The sequence below is a fragment of the Macaca fascicularis genome, chromosome 1 (genome assembly GCF_037993035.2).
Source record: "Macaca fascicularis isolate 582-1 chromosome 1, T2T-MFA8v1.1".
In the NCBI taxonomy this organism is placed as follows: Eukaryota; Metazoa; Chordata; class Mammalia; order Primates; family Cercopithecidae; genus Macaca; species Macaca fascicularis.
In genome coordinates, this window is record NC_088375.1 from 53,405,954 (window position 1) to 53,431,953 (window position 26,000).

Below are 26,000 nucleotides of genomic sequence, written 5' to 3' on the forward strand. Positions count from 1 at the left end.
AGAGGCGCATGACACACTTGATCTTTCAAGTCACCTGCTTGAATGTACTTTACTTCCTTTCAATCCTGTCCTAAAACTCTTTAATAAATTTCTCTCATGCTCTAAAACATACCTTGATCTCTGCTTCTGTCTTATGCCCCTTAGTTCTTTGTTCTAAAGAGTCCTTTTTTCTAAGGAGGCAAGAATTGAGGTTGCTGCTGACGCCTACAAATTTGCCGCCAGCAATATACTTTGGTGCTGTGTGACTCAGATAAATTCCACTACTAACATTTATAGTGTAGCAGGACGAGCCGCAGACAAAATCTCTCAGACACCAAGTTGTAGAAAGAAGGGCTTTATTCAGCTGGGAGCATCGACAAGCTACTGCCTTAAAATCTGAGCTCCCCAAGTGCACAATTTCTGTCCCTTTTAAGGACTCACAATACTAAAGATTTCACATGAAAGGGTCGTGATTGATTTGAGCAAGCCAGGGGTACGTGACAGGGGCTGCATGCACCAGTGGTCAGAGAGAAACAGAACAGGCCCAGGAGTTTCACAATGTTCTTCTATACAGTATCAGGAACATTGGTTTCTAAGTCACGAGTTGATTTTTAACTACTGGGTTTAGGCCAGGGAGACCCGGGTTGCCTGTCTTTGGTTTTACTTCATTGTTTTTTTCTTAAAACAGGTACTGAGTATAAAACAATATGAGAGGGTCTCTTTCTTTCCTCATTCCCCCCTTTTGAGACTCTCACTTTTTATTAGTGGGAGTTCTCATTCTTATTTTTGCAACTTATGTCTTTTTGTGCAATAGATTGATAGTGATTCATATAGTACACTTGTGCTGAAGCATTTTGGTGAACTAAAGTAGCGAGGAAGCTTTTTTATCATTTGAAGAAGTACAGGTAGCAAACAAGGGAGCAGTAAGCAAGTTATTGTTACAATTATAAATTTTATTATAAGAGTTTTAAAACCTCCTAGTGCTTGGAACTAATTGTTAAACATGGTTTCAGGGTCGAATTTGTGCTACACTTGTGTGGGCATATGTGACTAAGTCTTTAACTACTTGCCTTTGATTATCTATGTGTAGACAGTAATTAGTAAGGTTAAATTTTTATAGACCTCTTTTTCAGCTGCTAGTAAGTAGTTGAGAGCGAATCTATTTTGATAGATAGCATTTCTTATCTGAGTTTCTTGCTGGGACAGAATAGTCAGGGTTTGACCAGTTTTATTAGTGATAATTTTTTAAAACAGTTTGCAACCGTATGATTCAGTTGAGCATGTAAATGGGGGTCCAGTATTCCCATGAGCCATCTTGTGTCTAAGTGGCAGGCCTATAGTATTGTATAATTTTTTAGGAGGTCATTTATCATTTTTTAAATTACCTATGGCTATGCTTCGTTTTCTGTGGGAAGCATAGACAGGGAAGCCCGGAAGTTTACCTGTTTTTATGGGCAATAAGAAGAAAGATGGTTTAATAGTGCCAATAATACAACCACCTGTCTACTGGTCAAGCAGCTTAGCATAGGCTGTATGTCTACAGATCCAGTTTAACCTGGTGTGGGCCGTTTAGTCCTGGTGGAATTCTGGGTGGGACCAGACAGTCTGCAACCTTGGAAATTTACTAAATGGATCTCTTTCTGTGTAATCGGAACTCCACCATGTAACTTTTTTTTTGTTTTTTTTTGTTTGTTTGTTTTTTCAGTACCATTATACAGTTTTTGCCCCAGACAACTAAGTCATCTTACAGAATGAGTGATTTTTTTTTTATTAGCTATGCAATATTGTCCAATAATTGAGACTTTTAGAACCTAGAGATGATCAGGATGATTCTTTTGGGCTGGGAATTCATCAGGAACTGGGTCTGCAGGCACTAATTCTTGGGATTCTTATGGCCATTGATCTCTTATTACAGTTTTTTTTACAAACATAACATGACGTGACATTTAGAGACTGAGCTACATGCTCAGCTAATTGCAAAAACAAATTTTTAGTTTTTCCCTGGAATCTCAGGTACTCCCACATTTAGTTCATCATAGAAAGTCTGAAATACTGGTTCTGGAGAGTGTCTTTGAACCTCACCTTTTATTAGGATGCTTACACTAAGATCTGGTCTTTTTTCTATTGATGCCCAGAGATATGTGTTTTCTTTCTTTCTTTTTTTTTTTTTAACCTTGGATTTAAGGGATTTGTAATTACCAATTCTAAAGGGTTGTAGCTCCCACTCATGCAGGAGGGGCTGACTTTTTCTTTTGTGGAGCTAAACAGGATCTTTTTCACCCTTTTTTAAAGTAGTCTAGATGACACAAGACCAGTAATTACACACATTTGCACATTAGCTTAATTTATGGCAGATATACTTATTTTGCTGTGTAACCTTTTTCCCTAATCTAGAGAACTGCATCCCATCCCATGCTGCTTATTATTCATAGCAGCACAGATGTCAAATTTTAAGGACATTTTTGGGGACCTCTCTTTTTTTTCTTTTCTGGTTATTACTTTACTTGTGTCACATAGAAAAGGACACTTTTTTATTCTCAAAACTGTGATCATGGGAGGTTCAGAGGCATCATAGCACACATTAGTTTGGTCACTTCCTGGATTACATACTTTGTACTGGGTGTCATTATACAAACAAGTTTCTTTTAGAGTCCTGGTACACTTATAATAACCATAAAATAATAGAACTGTAGCAATCTTTTGTCTTTCCTCAGTGACTTGATGTATATACTGGGAACAACCCTCAGTCTGAGGAAGGTCAGTTGAAGTCCTTACTGTACAAGGCCAAATTTTAAGGAAAATGAGTCCCGCGATGAGTTTTCTCATGCTTCGGCCGTGCGTGGACCAGTCAGCTTCCAGGTGTGACTGGAGCATGGCTTGTCGTCTTCTTCAGAGTCACTTTGCAGGGGTTGGCGAAGCTGCTCCCATCCATGTACAGCTCCCAGTCTACTGATATTTAAGGATGGTCTTGGAGGTTGTGCCCACTAGAATAAACGGAGTCCAGTACTTTTACAGAGTTATGTTTAACTGGGCTCTCTGATACCAGGAGCAAGGTGGCGGGTTTTAGGGTGTTGTAAACTTCAATGGCTATGCAGGGATTTTCACAGAGCAATCTTTGGTATCTAGCTAGTCTAGCATTTATTAGCTAATGGTGTCCTTTGGTATTTATTAAAATCACCACAGCATGGGGGGACTTTATGTTTAGGTTTTGCCTAAGAGTTAGCTTATCTGCTTCTTGTGCTAACAGGGCCGTTGCTGCCAGGGCCCTTGGACATGGGGGCCAGCCTGTGGAAACCTTGTCTAGTTGTTTTGAGAGATAAGCCACTGGCCTTGGCCAGGGCCCTACAATCTGGGTTAAAACTCAAACTGCCATTTAATTAATTAATTTATTTATTTATTTATTTATTTAGTATTTATTTATTTTTGACACACAGAGTGTAGAGTTTTGTCAGGTCAGGTAGCCTCAGGGCTGGCACCGACATGAGTTTTTCTTTTTAACTCATGAGAAGTTCATTGCTGTTGGTTGTAATAGATGTAGTTTACTTAATCTGCATTTTTATTGACTGTCATCTACCAAAATATTAACTTAAATCCTATAACTATTTGATTTCAAGCTTTAAATTGATCTGGTATTCCTTGTGGGGCTCCAATTGCATCTAAATAGATGTGAGAGTTGAAAGACCTATAAGGGGCTTCTCTTGCTTTACGATGTCTTATTATTATTATTATTATTATTTTTACTTTTTCTGATTGATGAAATGCCAGGGTGAAAGGGATAGCCAAATGGACTAAAGCACAAGTGCCACTCTAGTTATTTGGCAGACTGCCCAGTAAAGGTGCACCACAATACCACCACACATCGCTCGGGGATGAACAAGGGCTGACTGATTGATAAGCTCTTGAAAATTCTTAAGCTCACTGCTCCCTTCTTCAGGTCTCCAAGGAATGCTAAGTTTCCTCCCTGCCATGAGAGAGACAAAGTGAAGTTAGTGTTGGGAGACAGAAGCTGGATGGCCCTCTGGGGCTGACCCACAGGGACTTTGGGATATAGCAGAGAGAGCTTGGCATGACTTATTACTCCAGGCTGTAGAATCCTGGAAAAGAGCTACCATGCAACCCACACGTGGTCGACTGAAGGACCACTTTAGTGGAAGGCGGACAATCAGGGCCTCTGGCCTGTCATGTGCACAAGCATAACAATTATTTTTGTTTAACTTGCAGATGGAATATTTGATAGATTTCAACCAGGCATTTACATCTTGATATGCTGTCTTAATTACCAAAGTTTGTTTTAAGTCTTTAACTTCTATGATCTTCTAATAAAATTAATGTTTCGTTTAGCACCTATTTTTATTAGTTTTTAGACCAAAAAAAGGCTAAACACCATTTTATATTTAATAATGCTTTTTGTACGATTTTTATACCAGATAAGTTAAATTTTACCTTTATATTAGTGTGTTATTGATGTTAATCTTAATTTTAATAAAACCTTGTAGACATATTTACTTAATTTTTTATGTTTGACCATGAGGTAAGATTGTATAGACTCTTTTTAATCTTTTATAATTTTTGTTAAAGAGTAGATTGATGCTTTAAGAAAAACCTGTTTCATTTTTACTTTAATGTCCAGTTCACAGAAAAACTGGATGATACCTTTTTAACTTTAGCTAATATGTTTACACACAGAATTTTTTTTACAATTAATGTTTCAAAACTTTCTTAAACTTTCAAAACAATAATTTTTTAACCTTTTAATGTAGGTAAAAATCCACGTTCTTATGCCTCCTTATAATATTTTTACCAAAGGTATATTTTACTTTTCTTATATACCTTGCACATAAACTGTTTCTTCAGTAGTACTCAGGAGGCCTTATTATTTTTAAATTATACAACATTTTTTGCATAAAATCTTTTTATAACTTTTTTCTTTTACAACTTTCACAAATTTTTTTTAACATATCTCAACTTTTTGACTTATTACAAACTTTAAAAAAAAAACAACAACCAGTTAATTTATTTCAGGACAATAATTTACCATATAACATTCCTTTTATATAAAATCTGCCTCCCCTCTTTTTTCCTTTCTTGAAATTTTTTAACATAGTTCCCAATGGAGTGGGCTTACTTTGCGCCTGGCCCATGTTTTCCCGAGACAAAATACTACGCTCACACCACACACACTCACCACAAAACAAAGAATGGGTAAAGAGGGTACACACACACTTTTATCGTTTATACCAAACCAAAATCAGAATACCACGAAATTCAAAATCCAAGTACCAAGAAATTTAAGCCAAGTCAAAACCAAAACCAAAGTATCTTGCAATTTAAGTCAAGACAAAACCGGAACAAAAGTGCCGATACAGGCACACTGTGGGTGATCAGGCCATGCTTCCACTCAAATGGATTGGGCAAGTTCCAAAGACTAGTCTTACCAAGTTTCAGATGCCCCGACGCCAAGTGCCATCTGTTGGGGGCCTGCCTGCTACACGCTGCTCTGGTGAGGCATTCCACGAGGACAATTGCCTACCCGGGAGCGCTCTTTGGATTGCGTCACTCAGGCTGGCCTGAGTCCCCAGCAGGGATGCTCCACCGGGCAGGCCTAAGCTGCTTAAGGGGCTGCCTCCGCCCTCGCCCTCTGTCAGTTACTTTGCTTCCCGGTCAGGGAACCAAGAAATGCAGCAGGGGGAGCTGCAGACAAAACCTCTAAGACACCAAGTTGTAGAGGGAATGGCTTTATTCAGCTGGGAGCATCGACAAGCTACTGCCTTAAAATCCGAGCTCCCCGAGTGCACAATTTCTGTCCCTTTTAAGGGCTCACATCACTAACGATTTCACATGAAAGGGTTGTGATTGATTTGAGCATGCAGGGGATACGTGACAGGGGCTGCATGCACCAGTGGTCAGAGAGAAACGGGACAGGGCCGGGAGTTTCACAGTGTTCTTCTATACAATGTCAGGAACATTGGTTTCTAAGTCATGAGTTGATTTTTAACTACTGGGTTTAGGCCAGGCAGACCCGGGCCTGGTTCCGGGACTGGCGCCGGGCTGCCTGTCTTCAGTTGTACTTCACTGTTTTTTTCTTAAAATAGGTACTGAGTATAAAACAATATAAAAACAATATGAGACGGTCTCTCTCTTTCCTCAACAGTAAATCGTTCCAATTTCTACTCCCGGACAAGACAATGAAAACTAGATATCATTCTATGCTTAAGGAGGCCTATGGGAGGTAAGAAATTTCAAAAATACTTATTTCTTTATTGATTTAAGAAAAAGAGGCAACTGTCTCCCTTCTACTTCTTAGAGCATCTTCTTGGAAAGTATTGGAAATAATTCTAGTTACCTCCTCTAACTGTTAGGAATGAAAATAAATCCTGCTAGGGGAAAGATAAGATCACTGTTTCCAGCTAAAACAACCTAGGGAGGCCTCCATGGCCCCAGGATCTTGTGTATCTTTGATATGTAAACACATAGCTCAGGACAGGCAAATCTCTCTGTATTTCTCACTCTTTCTCCAGTTACAAATTAATTTCCTAAGTCTTGTCTTTTAAACCCAAGCCCCAAATTCCACTAAAATTTGCTCACAAAATTTTAATGGTGCAGAAATATTGAAATATTTTCTCTATAGTCTTATAGGTGCATTCAAAGTGTTATGGAGTCACATTAAGGGGAGGTACAACCAACTTGGATGGATTAGAGATGGTTGTCCAAAGAATTGATGCTGAGTCTTAAAATATTAACTCTTAATAGAAAGAAAACAATTTCTGTGCAGTTACACCCCTTGGCCAAGTTCATTCAATGCTAAGTATTATTTGCTACTATCCTTCACAGAATAAAAAGTGAATAGCAAGAGGGATAGTGAGAGGCCGGGCACCGTGGCTCACGCCTGTAATCCCGGCACTTTGGGAGGCCAAGGCAGGTGGATCACTTGAGATCAGGAGTTCAAGACAAGCCTGACCAAAATGGTTAAATCCCATCTCTACTAAAAATACAAAATTAACCAGTTGTGGTGGCACACGCCTGTAATCCCAGCTACTCGGGAGGCTGACACAGGAGAATCACTTGAACCTGGGAGGCAGAGGTTGCAGTGAGGCTAGATTGCACCACTGCACTCCAGACTGGGCATCAAGAGTGAAACTCCATCTTAAAAAAAAAAAAGGTTGGGGCGGGGGGGGTGAATAATGAGCACATTCCAGGCCAAGGGGAAAACACTTACAAAGACGCATTAATGTAAGTAAACTTCAAATAACATGAAACTTAAAATGTACATATACACATAGAAAAAGATAAAGCAGAGATCTAGGGGTGAACCACAACTAAAATTCTAAGCCCCCCAATTACTGAACAGAACCCCTCTTAGTCGCGAAGATTTCAAAGAAACCTGAAAAACTAGTTCAGGTCATGACAGAAAGGGAGGTGTTGGATATGCCTCCTTATACTCTCTACCCTTTGGAGTTTAGACACAACTGGCTAGCATTAACACTGAAATAGAGATCATAAGACTGGCTAAATAGGCTTTTGGTAGCAATAAGGTACCAACACTAACCTGACTCTGATATAGCATCACGTGACAGATAGCAAGCCCTGGAGGAAATCAAAGAATGTTGACTTTATTAATTTAAATAGGAGATTTTATGGAAAAAAAAAAAAAGAAATTGTGGAGAATAGGCAACAAGGTAATTTTGGATAGGGTGTGCAATAAAATCATGGAATCAGAAGATTGGAAGAACTTACAAGATTCCAAAGAGCATATTCCTTGAAGGTGTTTTACATAAGCAACATTATGGTATAATTGGAAAAATAAAGAACATGGAACAATTGGAGCCCTATTGACTTTGAGGTACTTCTTTCTAGGGTCATAATCACACAGGACACGTTTTATCTTTAGTTTATAAACCACCTAGATGTGTGCAAGAAATTTCAGTTTCAGGTAGCTCAAGCAGATTCCAATGGGGCTTTTTATGTCTTATTGGTCATATAGCCAAATGACACATTTTTACCAGTGAGTGACATCAGATAAAATTTATGAACAAGCAAGCAAGATCTGCATGCCTCTAGGGGAATTTCAGATGTTAAACAACATATTTTCAGTTATTAGTCAGCCCTCTCACCCTATTTGGGCAAGGAGTCAGTACTAGACTTTCCACCATTACTGGAGATAAGCATAGAACTCTATTGATCCATCTTTAAAATAAATGAGATAGAGATACATAGAAATCTGTTATTCAACTAGAGTTTGATGGTATATGATGAAATAAAGTGAGACTGGATGAAATCACCAAAAGAATGAAGGGTAAATTCTTTGGAGAATAGCATTGAAACAGGAAGTGGCAGAGATGGAACAACTAACTAAGAAGGAGAAACCAACAAGAGCATGTGTTGCCCTTGCAGGTAAGTAAGGAAACTGTTTTAAGAAAGAAAGAATCATCATTTGTGCCCAGTGCTGCTAACAAAGAAGCATGAGTAATGACTATTGCATTTTAAAATGTAGAGATTGCAGGTGGACTGAAAATAGAATTTGATGGATGGGTGAGATTGCCAGCCTACAGAGCAGGATAGACCATGACAGGAATGAGTTAAAAAGACTAGTGATAATGGAGGCATTTGGGGGGGAAAAAATTCTACAAAGATACTGAAACCAAGCAGCCAGCCAGAGATATATGAGAGAAACTAGAAATACATCATTTTTGTAGACAAGGGAAAGGAGTATTTCAGCAAGAAAAGCCTGAAGAGATGCTACTACAAGTCATATTAAAAAAGAACAGAAAAAATGTCTGCAGGGTTTAGCAACATGTTCATCGAGGCCATAGAAATAGTGTTTTGGTAGAATAATGGTTATAAAAAACAGATGGGTGTGCATTGAGAAGGAATCAGAGTTAGTTTTCTTTGTGTAAAGTTCCTATTTCTTTTATTATGCTAATCTCATCACAGTTATGATACTTCACCCAATGATAGCTATGTTTAGTATGCTGATATTAAGGAAGGTTAATTGTCTCCTTGGTCAGTAGCACTAGAATTTGTCCAATACAGGTGCTTCTTTTTGAATAAGAAAAAAATGCTAGAAGTTGAGTGCTAATTAACAGTCAATTTATAGTGTTGAAAAATGGATGTTTATATCTCTGATAAAACAAATGATAATAAATTGATTTTAGACACTAAGGATCACCAAAAAATCTTGTTTTTAGTGACTAGTTCTACATGAAAATTTGAATAAACTTCCTCCACCAAAATAGCTGTCATTATTTCCATTAACCTAAAACCTCCACATAATACCTCTAAAGCAGAACAATCAAATTTGAATATTAGAGAAAAAAATAAAAGTCCTAAACACCTGAACATTAAGTTTATAGATAAATACCATTAAGTTAAAAGAACAATGGTCCCTTTAAGAAATGCCATGGGAAGAAAAGTAAAATATGGTATACTGATTCTGTTGACCACAACCAGAATACTTACACTCTAGTTGTTGAATAATCCAGTGGACTCTAAACTGTCTTTAAGACAACTATGTACCATATCACTACATGAGGATAAACTTTTCAACTAAAGTTCATTGTTATTTAAAATTTTACACAATAAGAAAATACCATGTATTTCAATAAACATTTATGATAACTATGTACCTGACATTTAGAGTTCCAATTTATAAAACTGTGCTTTTTTATTACAAATGTAGCTTAGACTGGGTATGGTAGCTCACTCCTGCAATCCCAAGACTTCAAGAGGCCAAGGTGAGAGGATCACTTGAGCCGAAGTGTTCAAGACCAGCCTGGGCAACATGGCAAAACCCCATCTATGCATAAAATACAAAAATCAGCTGCGTTTGGTGGAGCGCACCTGTAGTCTCACCTACTCAGGAAGCTGAGGCTGGAAGATTTATTGAGCACAGGAGGTTGAGGCTGCAGTGAACCATGTTTATGCCACTGCACTCCAGCCTGAGCAACACAAGGAGACTCTATCTCTCTTTCTCACTCTTTTATACACACACACATTACATATGAACCACACACACACACACACGTCGTAAGTTCAATGATTATACTGGCTCTTTTAAATAATTTTCATTTATTTAAATAATTTTCATTTATTTTCATTTATTTAACTAAAATTCATTTCACCACAGACTGTAGGTTTAGGTATCAAAAAAGAATGTTTTTGATGGCAGCAAGAGCAGACAAATGCCTGGGCAAATAGGGGCAGGTACACAGTGAAGCCCCACCTTCAAGCCACAGTTTGAAGCCTGAAGGCCAAGCTATAAGTCAAATCCATGGAACAGATTAAGAAACTGTCTTCCTGTTAGGTGCACTTTCCTTTGACTGATCATGGGGACCCTTCACCTATTTTACATATACCTACCATTCACTAATTATTTTTACACTGCCTACCTTTGACTGGTGGCTTTGTTTTAACCTTTGTTGCATACTCACAAAAGAAACAGCACACACTCCCTCATCCTGTGCCTATAAAAGCCCCAGACTCAGCCACACTGGGATGATGACCTGACTTCAGGAGAGATGATCCAACCTTCCCAACCCCTCTCCACTGAGAGCTGTTTTGTTACTCAATAAAATTCTCTGCCCTCATCACTCTTCAATTATCAACATGACCTCTTTCTTCTTGGAGGCAGGACAAGAACTAGGGACCCACTGAACACAGGTACCCAGAAAGGCTGTCACATTGGCCCTTTGCACTCAACCCTCATTGGTAGACAGCAGATGCCCCATGTGATGGAAGCAGTGGTGGGGCTGAGCTGGTCCCAGAGCTGTAGACCAGAATAGGGCAGGGACTGACTGAGCTGCTAATCCACTGCCATCTCTCAGGCTGTGGACTGTGGTACTGAAAGAGCTAATTAACACTCTGTAACACACCTTCTGGGGCTTCGAGGTCATGAGCACACCTCTGGGTGCAGCCACATTCCCCTCGGGGCAAAGCTCCTAGTCTGGCCACAGGCACCGCATGGAGCCTGCTTCTGGGTTGGCCCTCAGAGTGGCCGGCCGGATGCCACTCTTGCCTGCTCATATGCTCCCTCCTGCCAGGAACTGAGTGCGCAGTCACGATGACCACGGGAGAAGCAGGCCAAAGCACGAGCCAGACCAGGCCCAGCTGGCTGAGTAGATGAGGGCCTTCTGCTGCAAGTTCAACAAAGAGGCTGAGAAAAATCCTGCATCGTTTTGATTTAAACTCAGCTAACGTATTTTATAGCTCATCCTCTTGTCTTTTCCTTTTATTATTTAGACCTGTAGATAATAGTACATTCAATGGGAAGTAACCGCAAAAGTTTACAAGTCGCAGAATATGCAGAAAACATTTAGCAGTATTCATGGTTATCTTTCATTTTAAAATAATATAAATATTGGAGAAAAATCTGGAACCTAAACTTTTACCACTAATAGAACAGTAAATTGAAATACCCTAATACTTGACTTCAAGATGCCAAATAATTTATTAGATCTATTTTTATATTAATCTTTTTAGTTATGATACATATAGTGAAATGTACCCATTTTAATGTTCAGTTCTGTAAGTTTTGACAAGTATATATACCTGTGTAACCACCACTATAATTAAGCTATCAAATATTTACATCACCCAAGTGTTCCCTTGTGCCCTTTTGCAGTCAATGCCCGTCTCACACAATAACCATTGTCAACCAGTGATATTTTTTCTGGCACTGACATTGACTTTTCACATATAATTTCACATAGAATTTCACATAAATGAAATTATAAGGAAAATAACCTTACAGGCTTGACTTCTTGCACTTCGCATAATGCTTTTGAATTTCCCCCATGCTGTTACTAATTTTTTCTTTTCTATTGCTGAGTATTATTTCATTTTTGGCTATACCAAGACTCATTTATTTATCCATTCATGAGTCAATAGACAATTTAGTATGTCTTACATAAAGCTGCTATGATGATTCATGTTCAAGTCTTGTATGGAAATACTTTTTTTTTTTAACAAAATTTCTCTTGGCTAGATACTTAGGAGTGCAATTACCATCCCATTTGGTATGTACCTAATCAACTTTACAAGAAACTGCCAAATTATTTTCCAAAGTAGCTGTGCCATTTTTCATTCCTGCAAGCAATGAGTGAGAGTTCAAATTGTTATGCTCATCAGTATTAGATATGGATATTTATATTTGCTTTTTTTCAGTCATTCTAGTGGCTAGTGGTATTTCATTTTAGTTTTGCTTTAAATTGCACTTTTATGATGTATATTATTGAATAGTGAAGTTGGAGAACTTTTTTCTTAATGGGTTAAATAGGAAAAAAAAAATAGGCTTGCTGTCCAAGCGTTGTATCTCCAACCTACTCAACCCTACCATTGAGGCCAGCGGCCTCATATATAAGAGAGTGGTTACAGCCAGAGGCAATACATAAGAGAGTGGATGTGGCTGTAATCCAATAATAGTTTATTTACAAAAGCAGACAGCTGGCCACACAGTACCTGTAGTTTTTCACACATTAAATGTGGAACATATTTTTATATGCTTCTTAGCAATCCATATACTCTCTTTTGTGAAAGGTCTATTAAAACTTTTGGGCATTTTTAATTGAATTTTTGCTCAATAATAAGTTTTATTAATAGTCTTATTGCTGAGTTTTATAATATCGCTTCAATTTAGATAGATGAGATAGAAAGATAGATAATATCGTAAATGTATTTTTGAAAGCTGAGGCTTATATTTTTATTTTCTTATTGGTATTCTTGAAAAACAGATGTTAATTTTTAAAGAAAAAATTACCAATTCTTTGATTGTTGTTTTATGAGTCTGTGTCACTAGTGGAATACCTTATTCTACACCAAAGTCACAATAATTTTCTCCTAACATTCCTTTTAGAATTTCTATAATTTTAGCTTTTAAATGTAGATCTAAGTGAATTTTTTATATGTAGTGTGAAGTAAGGATCAGTTTATTTATTCCCAAATGGAAATTCAGCTGTTTTATTACTATTTGCATGAAAAGGGCATATTTACCTGAGTGATTTATCTTAGCAATGTGGTGAAATATCAATTAATCACAGATATGTAGATCTATTTCTATTCTATTAATCCACTATTTTCACATTCTATCATTATGCCAATAACACACTGTCTCAATTGTTGTAGATTTATATTGTCTTAATGTAAATCTACAACATTAAGGTCGTTAAAAATCATCCAACTTTGTTTCTGTTTTTCAAAATTCTTTTGACTATTACTCACCATTTGTATTTCCATATAAAGTTTAACATTAGCTTTGCATAATATATACAATTCTTGCTGATATTTTGCACAAAGTGTTGTTGAACCTATTCTTCAATTTCAGTAAACTTGACATAATACATTTTTAAATTAATAAAATTTTAGGGACAGGGTCTCTCTCTGTCTCCCAGACTACAATGCAGTGGTACAATCAAAGCTCACTGCATCATCAAACTCCTGGGCTCAAGCAATCCTCCTGCCTCAGCCTCTCAAATGGCTGGGACTACAGGTCCAGCCACTTCAACCTTCTGGGCTCAAGCAATCTTGCCTCGGCCTCCCAAAGTGCTGGGATTATAGGCATGAACCACTCTGCCCAGTCAACAATGAATTTTACAGTTCTCAAAATGTATTTCCCCATTTATTTAGTTTATATTTTGTTTCTTTTAGCAGGATTTTGTATTTTGCAATGTAAAGAAAACTTGTGCACATGATTAAATACATTTAGTCTGAAACATTGCATACTTTATTTGGTAATAGATTTTTTGAGATTGAATTCACGTGTCACAATTCACCCATTTGAATTGTACAATTCAATAGTGTTTAGTATAGTCTCAGAGTAGTGCAACCGTCACCACAATCTTTTGGAGAACATTTTTATCACCCCAAAAGAAACCTTATGTCTTCTAGCATTGGGTCTTCAATTTCCCACATTCCACAGCAAGTTACATTAAAAAATATATACCTACTAATCCACTTTCTATCTCTGTAAATTTATCTATTCCATACATTTTCTGAAAATGGAATTATATAATATGTGATCTTTTGTTCCTGGCTTTTTTCATTAGCTTAATATTTTCAAGAACCATTCAAATTTTGTGGAATGTACTAGTCAGTAATTCCTTCTTTTTCTGCTGAATAATATTTCGCTTTCTGTTTATACCACATATTATTTATTCATCAGTTGATGAGCAATAAGATGGTTTACACTTTTGGGTTATTAAAAGTTTCTAAAAACATTCATGTACAAGTTTTTGTGTGGACATATGTTTGGTGGATCACATGTTAAATTTATGTTTAACATTTTGAGGAACTGCCAGGCTGTTTCCCAAAGTGGCTGTAACATTTTACATTCTCACTAGCAATATGTGAGTTCTAATTTTTCCATATCTTTGGCAAAATATGCTATTATATGTCTTTTTCATTATAGTCATTCTAGTAGATGTAACGTAGCATATCATTGTGGTTTTGATTTGCAATGTTATAATCTCTAATGATGTTGGAGATCTTATCTTGTGCTTGTTAATCATTTCTATATCTTCTATGGAAAAAAAACCCATCTATTCAGATTCTTTGTTAATTTTTAAAAAATTGAGTTGTGTTTAATAATGAGTTGTAAAAGCTCTTTATATATTCTAGATACAAATCCATCCCTCATCAAATATATGATTTGCAAAGATAATCTTTCTTTCCCTGTTTTGTACTTTTATTTTCACGCTCAGTTCTATTCCACTGAGTTGTATGTGTCTCCTTATGCCTGTACCACATTGTGTTAAGTTTTGTAGTAAATTTTGACATGAATAAGTAGAAGTTATCCAGTTTTGTTCCTTTTCATTCCCAAGATTGTTTTGACTATTCTGGTTCCCCAGAACTTCCACTTAAATATTAGTACCAGCCTGCCAATTTCCAGAAGCCAGCTGGGATTTTGCTGGAGACTGCATTAATGCATTAATTGTTAAAATGACAATAATAAGAAGTATTGTCATTTTAACAATATTTAGTTTCTTTGCCTTGTACATAGAGTGTCTTTCTATTTATCTAAATTTTCTTTCACTTATTTTACAATGTTTGGCAGTTGTAAGTGTATAAGATTCCATTTTTGCACTTTGGTTAAATTTATTGCTAAATATTTTATTCTTTCAGATGCTATTAAATTGAATTTTTTTCCTGCAGTCTTGCTCTGTGGCCCAGACTGAAGTACAGTGGCATGATCACAACTCACTGTAACCTCGAACTCCTGGGCTCAAGTGGTTCTCCACTTTAGCCTCCTGAGTAGCTAGGACTAACATGACTAACTAAGTTTTTAGTTTGTTTGCCTGTTTGTTTCTTCATTTGTTGTTGAGACACTCCTGCTGTTGCCCAGGCTGGTCCCAAATTCCTGGCTTCATACCATCTTCCTGCTTTGGCCTCCTAAAGTGTGGGGATTACAGGCGCGTGCCACTGTGCCTGACTGGGAATTATTTTCTTAATATCATTTTGAATTGTTCATTCCTGATGTGTAAAAATATAGTTGATTATTTTATCCTGCAACCTGAATTTCTGCTGAACTGAATTTATTAAGTTCTCTTTGATTTTTAGTTGATTTCTTAAGTTATTCCATATGCAACATCATAACATTTATGAATTGAGATAATTTTCTTTATTCCTTGTCAGTCTGGATTACTTGTTTTCCTCATATTTTTACATAAACGTCCTGGCTGGCACCTCCAGTACAATGTTGAATAGAAGTCTGCAAGAATAAATATTCATGCCGCCTTCTTTTTGGAAAATCATTGAGTCATTCATTAATCACTAAGTACGATGTGAGCTGTTGATTGTTTTGTAAATCCACTTTTTCAGATTGAGGAATTCCCTCCTAGTATTTATGTGTATGTGTGGTGTGTGTGTTTCTAATCATGAAAATGAATAGGAATTTGTCAAATACTGTTACTTTTTGCATCTACTGAGATGATCAAGTGGTTTTTGACCTTCGTTCTACTGATATGGTATACTATGTTAATTTTTTACATATTAAACCAATATTACATTTCTGAAATAGATCCATTTGTATGTGGTGTCCACACATTTGTATATGTTGCTTGATTTAGTGCTAGTATTTGGCAAGGGTATTTTTGTGCGTATATTCATTCATAAAAGACATCTGTCTGTAGCTTTTTTTTTTTTTTTTTTTTACCTGATTTCTTCTATCTTCTTTAAATATCAGGAAAATACTAGTCTCATTATTATTTCTTAATGTTATTTATTAATAGACCATTTTCAAATAGAAAAATAAAACTATGGTTTTAAGATGTCCTGAAAGCCTGACATTTTAGCATGCTTTTATTTTATAAAAGTATGTTTTTCTTGTTATTCTTGCTTATTCCTTACAATAGTTTTTATGTGAAATTAAAACTCAATTTGTTATGTACATTTAATTTTTCTAAATTTTCTAAAGTAGGTATGCTTCAGGATAAATTTTCTAATGACACAGAGCTCTGTGTTTGGTCACTTTTGTTATACTGCTAGAAAATATGGTGGTTTTGCTCCCTGAAATTTTCTGATACAGTTCCCTTTCTCCACTTGTATCTGTAATCTATCTTTTTTTTCCCACTTTTATCTTTAGCTTTTCTTTCTTTTGTTCTGTTTTGTTGTTGCCTCTAATTGGCTTACTTTGAATCCATTTCAAACCATTTCTCTTCAGTGTGCTGTCCTGTCCTAGAAAACAGGCTTAGCTTATCAGTTTTCAGTGTTTACTGCGACATTACTGCTCCAGTCATGGGTAACCACTATGAACTCCTTGTATTCATCTGCTATTGGATTTGGCAAAACTACTTCCAATTTTCGACTGTTATTTTCAAACTGGACACCATGTTTTCCAATAAATAGCTGTTGGCTATTTAAGGGTTCTCCTATTATCATGATTGTCAAATACTATATTGAGTCTCACTACTTTTTTCTTTGCACCTATAATATTTACATGAACGTCTGTGGCTGTCGGCCTTTTGCACTTTTTGAGGTTCATAGGGATACCTTGTCTTTAAACTTTATTGTAAACAGTGTTCATGGGTTTTGAGTTTTACATATATAATTGCTCTCCTGTATTTTTAATGTTAGGATTTAGAAAACTATGTTACAATCTTCATCTTCTCAGATTTTCTTTATTATCTCTACATGCCTTCAAACAACTGGCTCATAAAGTGCTTCTCAATCATGAATTTTGGTTCCTAAAGTTATTTTCTCATTAAATTTCAATATGATTCACCAAAGATGAATATGATTAGCTATGGTCACTACACCAGTTAACTGTTAACATTAAGAGACACATTTTTAAATTTTGTATGATTTATATCAATGTCAACTTTAAGAAACAGAAAATATGAGTTCTACAGCAGTTTCAAACAGGACGACTTAAACTGAATGAATCATTTGTAGTATCTTTGAGACCTGTATTATAAAAAATTAAGTTGGTTGTTTTCACTGCTTATATTAAAATGTCAACTGAATAAAATTGAATAAATGGTAAAAATAATTCTTATTAGCCAAGCTTTTGAGGATTTAAGCCTGTTCCTACATATTTGAGAACAAAGCCAAGGTTCAAGTGAACTGATAGGAAATGAAGATAAAGTTCAAAATATTCTTCTTTTAAGTTCAACAAAGAAAATAGTAATGAAGGAAATAATTTTAGTATGTCTCAATAAAAGGAAATATTCATGGAGTGAGAAAGTGTTGAACTATTCCATAGATAATGATTTGTCAGTGTTTATTATAGGACTTAGTTTGACCAATATAGTGACCGCAAATTGACACTTATTGTTGTGGGAAAAATACTACAGAGCCACATATAGAGTCTCTCCCCATCGCCCAGGTTGGAGCGCAGTGGCGCGATCTCGGCTCACTGCAAGCTCCCTCTCCCGGGTTCATGCCATTCTCCTGCCTCAGCCTCCCGAGTAGCTGGGACTACAGGTGCCTGCCACCAGGCCTGGTTAATTTTTTTTTTTGTATTTTTTAGTAGAGACAGGGTTTCACCATGTTAGCCAAGAGAGTCTCAATCTCCTGACCTCGTGATCTGCCTGCCTCGGCCTCCCAAAGTAGAACTAGCTAAACTTTTATTAAAGTGCTCTGCCTAGTTAACATTCTCACAATTTCAAATTGAACTACAACACATCCCTAGCAGAAAATGAAGATATGAACAATACTGCAGATAGATATTAAAACTGAAGATATTAACACCCTTGCCAGTTAGTTGTCGACATTTTTCACTCTTGATGTGGTTTATTATAACATTTGGCTTAGCACCTAAGTTTGACAATGTTTTACAAAATCTGTTCTTCAATTTCTGCAGTCCTCTATCATAGCAGATGACTATCTGGCGTAAGAAGAAAAGGAAAGAAAAGTTAATTATAAAATAAGTTGAACACTCCTCTCTTTTGTTTGTTTATGAATTATATGTGAAACACATGAGAAAAATACATGATTTTGACAATATAAAGGAAAATAGATAAAAAATAGAATGCAACTGCCTGTAAATATAAATAATAATTGGTTCCAGTAGACAAAAAATAATCCTTAAATCTGATGAATAATCCAGTTGTAAAATGTATATTATTCCTATAAGTTGGTTTCAATACAGACGTAAATATGTATGTAAAATTTAGAAGCAAAGTAGTAAACAGAAAATGCAATAAATAGCTGCTGCTAACTCAATAAATTCTTAGAGTTGGAGTTTGAACTTGCTTTTTTTGTCCCCAAGATCACATTCGCTTCATCTTATGTTCATACTTTCTCTTTTGCCAGGAAATATGTTCCAACAGATTTTGCAAACAATTTCAGTATTTCTAAAGGTAAAAAATGAAAATATGAAAAAATAAGAAAAATATATGAATGTTACTATAGAATATACATACATAAAATATATAACACAGTATATAAAATACATTAAAATGAAGTTTTATCCTATAACTTTTACTCAGTTTATGTTACTAAGTTGATCAAAGGCATCACCATGTAAAAATTACCCTCCTCTTATATTGCTGTTATCCCATATGAAATTATATTAATACAAATGTGCATAACTATTTTAAAAAATAGAGAACTTATTAAAATTTGTGAGTGTTTTCTCCCTATATGACTTCAGGCCCTGGGCATAAGGAACATGTGAATTTTCATGTCAAGGTTGAAAAATAAATCCCATTAGTATAGTGGTAATCAATTGGATGTATTTAGCACAGAAAATAAGATGTTTTTTAAATGCAGAATATGCCCCTCTATGAACTAATAAACATTTATTTTACAAACATATTTTATAAACATGGGAAAAACAGGCCAAATATAATGTGAGAATTTTGATATTGATCCATAGCAGTTTCTACTTCTGCACATTTAACCAAATGTCTTAGTTTGAAGGTAATCAGCCAAGTATAATATGTTCATATCATATTAATATTATTCCTTATAAGTAGGGAGAAAGGTAAAACAAATTTCTGGGACTTTTCATCTCATGTAAGGACCCCTAATTGTTAAAAGATGGAGTACTGGGGGAAAGATTCAACTGAGATCAGATAAACAAGAAAGGTACAATAGTATTTATTTTTATAAAAGAAACAATTTTGCATGTAGCCTTATCTTTAAAATGTGATGCTAGTTTCAGGTAGTGGTCCTCAGATCTATTTTCTATTTATTTAATCACATGCTATTATTTTGCATTACCTGACATTTTTCTTGTAAGTAGTTATAAAATCCGCTAATCTTTCTACATGCATTTTAATAGAAAAACAGGGACTTCATAAGAGAGTCATTTTTAAAAATAAGAGTGTTAGAAAAATCAAATTGGGATAAAAAACACATAAATAAGTTTTTTATGGTGAATATTTATTGCTTAAGGTATTTTAAACTATTTTACAAATCTATTACCCTTCAACAATATTCTCATGTCCAGTTTAATGCTGATATGGTGGAGTTAATTGAATCATGGGGGTGGTTCCCCCACCCTGTTCTCGTGTTAGTGAATAAATCTCATGAGATCTGATGGTTTTAGAAATGGGAGTTCCCTTGCACACGCTCTCTTACCTGCTGCCATGTAAGACATGCCTTTGCTCCTCGTTTGCCTTCTCATGATTATGAGGTCTCCCCAGTCATGTGGAACTGTGAGTCCATTAAACCTCTTTTTCTTTATAAACTACCCAGTCTCGGGTATGTCTTTATTTGCAGCATAGGAACAGACTAATACAAATGCTGAAGAAGAATGATGTGACCTTTTTCACTCAGGTAGTTCCTCTTCCAGTGGTTTGATGAAGTTGTTAGTAGCAAAGGCAGGATGAAGATTTTGTAAAGAGTGGTTCAAAAGGCATAGATTGCCCTATTTGATGAAAGAATAAAAAAGTCCACTTATGTTAAAAACATTTTTCAACAGATATTAGCAAGTTGCTTGACTGTTGGAGACATTATTATGCAGGTGATGGGTACCAGTGGTCCCAGGGTTATTCTTAATGAACCCATCAGTAGTTGAAAAAATTACCCACATTTTTGCCCATTTTAAAACTTTGACACATAAAGATAACTTCTGGATGACAGAAATTCTTGTTATATGACAAAATATGTAGCAGAGATTATATCTTTCTAGCAAAAAAAAATTATCTCTCATATTGTTGTTCACATATCTTATAAAATCTTGTATTTATTTATTAACATCTCCACATGTCCTACTTCTGAATTTCTTGAGGGTAAAGCACAACTCTAATATCTGTTTATGCTTACATCACTTAGTACAGTGATTGGCCTGTAGTACACTACATATGTGTGTGCATTTAAATTAATGAGGCTTATAATTAAATTACAGAAAAAAGAAATGTTGATATCAACTCAATGCTGACATTATATAATCATATTACTTACAATCTATTTTCTTTGTCATTACAAATTAAATATTTTGGACAATAATGGCAAACTCTGAAGGAGCGTGCAGTTTAGAAAGAATATATGAATAAAAACTTATTTGGTATGACATTTCCAAATTCTACTACTTTTTGAGATCAGTGAATGCTTTATGGCTTGAAAAAATAAGTCTCTGAATATTTTTACATTCACTTTGGCCTGCGGTGCTTTTTCAAACAGATATAAAAGCAGAATTATGCCTTTAAGCCATTAAGGTCAGGATCTAAATTTTCAAAATATCTAAATTAGGGTTAGCCTATGAATAATTTCTAGACAAACACTTAGCAAGATGAATATCATGCCCCAGGATCTCAAAATTTCGCTGAAAACAGAAAAATACATGTCAGCATGGAGTGAATCTCCATAAACATATCAAAAAATAAAAATAAAAAACCCAGAGAGAAACAAACAAAAATAAGGCAGAGAAGGTATCTGCTCTCTTATGAAATCATTTCTTGTGCTATGACATAAATATTAAAGTTAAATCATCACTATTATGTGATACAATACATATTCGGTCAAATCATTTAAGAGATCTCATTTTTCATATCATCCATTTTATAATCAGATATGATTGCCTATTTCAATGCCAAAAAAAAAAAAAAAATACATAGAGAGAGAGAATATGTGGTTAACATGTATTATCTAAAAACAGCAACGTGAATTTTATACTGTTTCAATGGAACAATCGTTTTTAAACAAATCAATGAATCATAAATGTTAGAAAATACACTTACCAATATTAGGTCTAACATTTAAGTCTCTAATCCATCTTGAATTAATTTTCATATAAGGAGTAAGGAAAGGATCCAGTTTCAGCTTTCTACTTATGGCTAGCCAATTTTCCCAGCACCATTTATTAAATAGGGAATCCTTTCCCCATTTCTTGTTTCTCTCAGGTTTGTTAAAATCAGATGGCTGTAGATGTGTGGTATTATTTCTGAGGACTCTGTTCTGTTCCATTGGTCTATATCTCTGTTTTGGTACCAGTACCATGCTGTTTTGGTTACTGTAGCCTTGTAGTATAGTTTGAAGTCAGGTAGCGTGATGCCTCCAGCTTTGTTCTTTTGACTTAGGATTGTCTTGGCAATGCGGGCTCTTTTTTGGTTCCATATGAACTTTAAAGCAGTTTTTTCCAATTCTGTGAAGAAACTCGTTGGTAGCTTGATGGGGATGGCATTAAATGTTAGACCTAATACCAGAAAAACCCTAGAGGAAAACCTAGGTAGTACCATTCAGGACATAGGCATGGGCAAAGACTTCATGTCTAAAACACCAAAAGCAACGGCAGCAAAAGCCAAAATTGACAAATGGGATCTCATTAAACTAAAGAACTTCTGCACAGCAAAAGAAACTACCATCAGAGTGAACAGGCAACCAACAGAATGGGAGAAAATTTTTGCAATCTACTCATCTGACAAAGGGCTAATATCCAGAACCTACAAAGAACTCAAACAAATTTACAAGAAAAAAACAAACAACCCCATCAAAAAGTGGGCAAAGAATATGAACAGACATTTCTCAAAAGAAGACATTCATAGAGCCAACAGACACATGAAAAAATGCTCATCATCACTGGCCATCAGAGAAATGCAAATCAAAACCACAATGAGATACCATCTCACACCAGTTAGAATGGCGATCATTAAAAAGTCAGGAAACAACAGGTGCTGGAGAGGATGTGGAGAAATAGGAACACTTTTACACTGTTGGTGGGATTGTAAACTAGTTCAACCATTATGGAAAACAGTATGGCGATTCCTCAAGGATCTAGAACTAGATGTACCATATGACCCAGCCATCCCATTACTGGGGATATACCCAAAGGATTATAAATTATGCTGCTATAAAGACACATGCACACGTATGTTTATTGCAGCACTATTCACAATAGCAAAGACTTGGAATCAACCCAAATGTCCATCAGTGACAGACTGGATTAAGAAAATGTGGCACATATACACCATGGAATACTATGCAGCCATAAAAAACGATGAGTTTGTGTCCTTTGTAGGGACATGGATGCAGCTGGAAACCATCATTCTTAGCAAACTATCACAAGAACAGAAAACCAAACACCGCATGTTCTCACTCATAGGTGGGAACTAAACAATGAGATCACTTGGGCTCAGGAAGGGGGACATCACACACCGGGGCCTATCATGGGGAGGGGGAGGGGGGAGGGATTGCATTGGGAGTTATACCTGATGTAAATGATGAGTTGATGGGTGCTGACGAGTTGATGGGTGCAGCACAGCAACATGGCACAAGTATACATATGTAACAAACCTGCACATTATGCATATGTACCCTAGAACTTAAAGTATAATAATAATAAAAAATAAATAAAATAAAATAAAATAAAATAAAAATATTAAAAAAAAAGAAAAGAAAATACACTTACCGAGACAAAAGTGACAGATAATAATCGGCACGTGGTTGTAGCTCCTATGTGGGATCGCACAATTTCAGCATGTAATTTTCATCTTTGCCTTTAGACTCAATTTCACCACAGCATTCACAAATGAATAGACACTTAAGGAAAGATTCGTTCTCACCAACCTTGTGGCTAGTCTAGATTAGAATACAATTCTTTCCAAGAGGAATGATAATTTTCATATATTTTTCAATAAAAAAGTAAGCCATACTGCATGTCTCCTTTCTGATACCAAATCTCTTAGGTTGTTAGCCAGTAATAAGAAAGTTTAATATTAATCATGTAGTCATGCTTAAAATAAATGTCATACTTTAATAATGAAGTTTAAAGCCATGTTACCCCACTTCTTACTGTTATTTCTCCACTGCCATTTTCCTATCAAGTAAGTTGTACTCATTGTCTCAAGAGAAATGTGGATTTAGCATAAAACAAATAATTTAATCAATTGGTGAATTTTAAGTCATGGCAAATGCAATAGTATATGATCAAACAAATTTTAACGATTGTAAAGTTATTTTGAATAACATTAAGTAATTTTAAGTTTAATAATTTAAAATTTCAGAAAATCATAATGATAGTAGAAAACATTCCCATATAATTATTAGTTCCCTATTGTTAATATCTTACATTAACATGGTGGATTTATCAAAATGAGGAAACTGCCATTGACTCTTTATTATTAACTAAACTCTAAACATTATTTAAATTTCTTTTTTTTTCTGGTTAGAGTTCTCCTCTGTTTCAGAAATTTGTTACATGTACTCAGTCTCCTCTCATGTGTAACAGTTTCTCAATATTTTATTTTTTTATTTTTTTCATACCTTACCTTGATAATCTTGAGGATTAATAACATAATAACCCATTTTACAGGTCACTTGTAAAATGTCCTTCAAAATGGGTTTTTCTGACATTTTTCTCATGATTAGATTGGGGTTATGGGTTTTTGAAAGGAATACACCAGAGGTGATGTGCTCTTCCCATATATCAGATGAAATATGATATGCACATGAGACCATTGATAATTTACCACCTGATTAAGGTAGTGTTTGCCAGGTCTCTGAAAGCTAAAGTTACTGTTTTTTCTTTGCATGCTCACTTCTTCGGAAACAGGTCACTAAGTCTAAGCCATCCTGAAAGGATAGTGACTGGCTGGTAATTAAGCACTTTTGGAGGGGGCAGTACCTACGTATATTATTTGGCATTCTGCAAGGAAGGTTTTTTTTCTTTTTTCCTTATTTATTTGTTTGTGCAATAATTTATATAGGTTTGAGTTCACATATATATATTATAGATTGAGTTATTGCACAATACTACATTATCTATCTCATTGTTCAGTTTTCTCCAGCTTGACCTTTTGGAGCTCTCTCAGATTGAATCCAGTGTCCCTTTGGCATGCCCCTTCTACTTTAATTTTTGAGTACTTTGTTACCTTGTGGTACTATTTGAGCTCACAACTCACTTGGCATTTTCCCTGCCTTAGCCTTAAAATGAGATATTCATTCTAAGAGAGTTTGTTTTTATTTGTTGGAGAATAAAAAAAAAAAAAAAAAAAAAAAAAAAAGACAGGATTGAGCTTTGTTGCTCAGGCTCTGGAGTGCAGTTGCACAAGCATAGCTCACTGCAGCCTCAAACTCCTGGGTCCAAGCGATCCACCTGCCTCTGCCTCAGACTCCTGAATAGCTGAGAGTACAGATGCACACCATCATGCACAGCTAATTATTTATTTTTACTTTTGGTAGAGATAGGGTCTTTCTATGTTGCACAGACTGGTTTCGAACCCCTGACTTCATGGGATCCTCTTGCCTCAGCCTCCCAAAGTGTTGGAATTGCAGGTATGAGCTACTTCTCCCAGCTGAGAATGACATTTAAGTGCCAACATCTGAGTGTTTCATATGCTCATTATCATAGGAGCATCATTTTAAAGCAAACTTATTTTACCTTTTAAATTTTGATTCTTGAGAGAAGGTTTTTTGTTCATTAAGAGTTCTAAAATGCTGAGTATATGTCTCAAAAACAAAATCTTTTGGATTTCTACCTTGTCTTGAAGGATTTTAAGATGAATTTGAGAATAGATATTGGTGTGTGGTGGTCAAAAGAGAAAAATGTCCCTTCCCAAATGGATTAACAGTAAAGACTAGATGGTTGGCCGAGAATCAGAGAATCTATGACTAGATCTCATAGACTCTAAGATCTCTAAGAAGTGACCATCTCTTCCCTACACTTTGTGTTGAACTAAAAAAAAGTCAGGGAGGCTAAAAAAATTCATAAATAGATTTGAAGTGTCTTGGGGGCATAAATGGCATTACTGTCCTTTCCATAATATAACCCAGTAACAACTAAATCTTCAAAAAGTGTGTTAAACATGGTACCTTTGCCAAAGGCTCAACCAGCTTGTCTCTAGGACAAGTAGAGTCATGATGTATGACAGCTACGTCTAGATAAGAGTATCTGTAGGAATTCTCAGATGGTCAATAAAAACAGTGGGTGTCAAGAAACCAAACCAGATGAGTTACAACGTAGCTGAGGTCAGGGAGAAAGAGAGAGGTACCTGTTAAGATCAATATTGTTCCAAGTGTTTCAGTTCTTCCTGTAGGCCTAGAGTAAGATTAAAATGTCTTACTACTTGTGCCCAGATGGGACTTTGGGACTACTTCTGGTTGATGAGTTGTGAGCAGAAATGGGAAATGGGATATTCCATGTCTAGAAT

The 26,000-nt window shown here is 35.7% G+C and overlaps 1 long non-coding RNA gene across 1 annotated transcript in view; it reads right to left on the minus strand.

The window, feature by feature from the left end:
• The window catches only part of LOC135969393 (uncharacterized), a 50,850-nt gene extending 45,086 nt beyond the window's left edge, over positions 1 to 5,764 (minus strand). The window contains exon 1 of the long non-coding RNA XR_012428598.1: positions 5,415 to 5,764. This is a non-coding gene — a long non-coding RNA (uncharacterized lncRNA). The remainder of the gene's footprint in view (positions 1 to 5,414) is intronic.
• Positions 5,765 to 26,000: the final 20,236 nt, after the last annotated feature.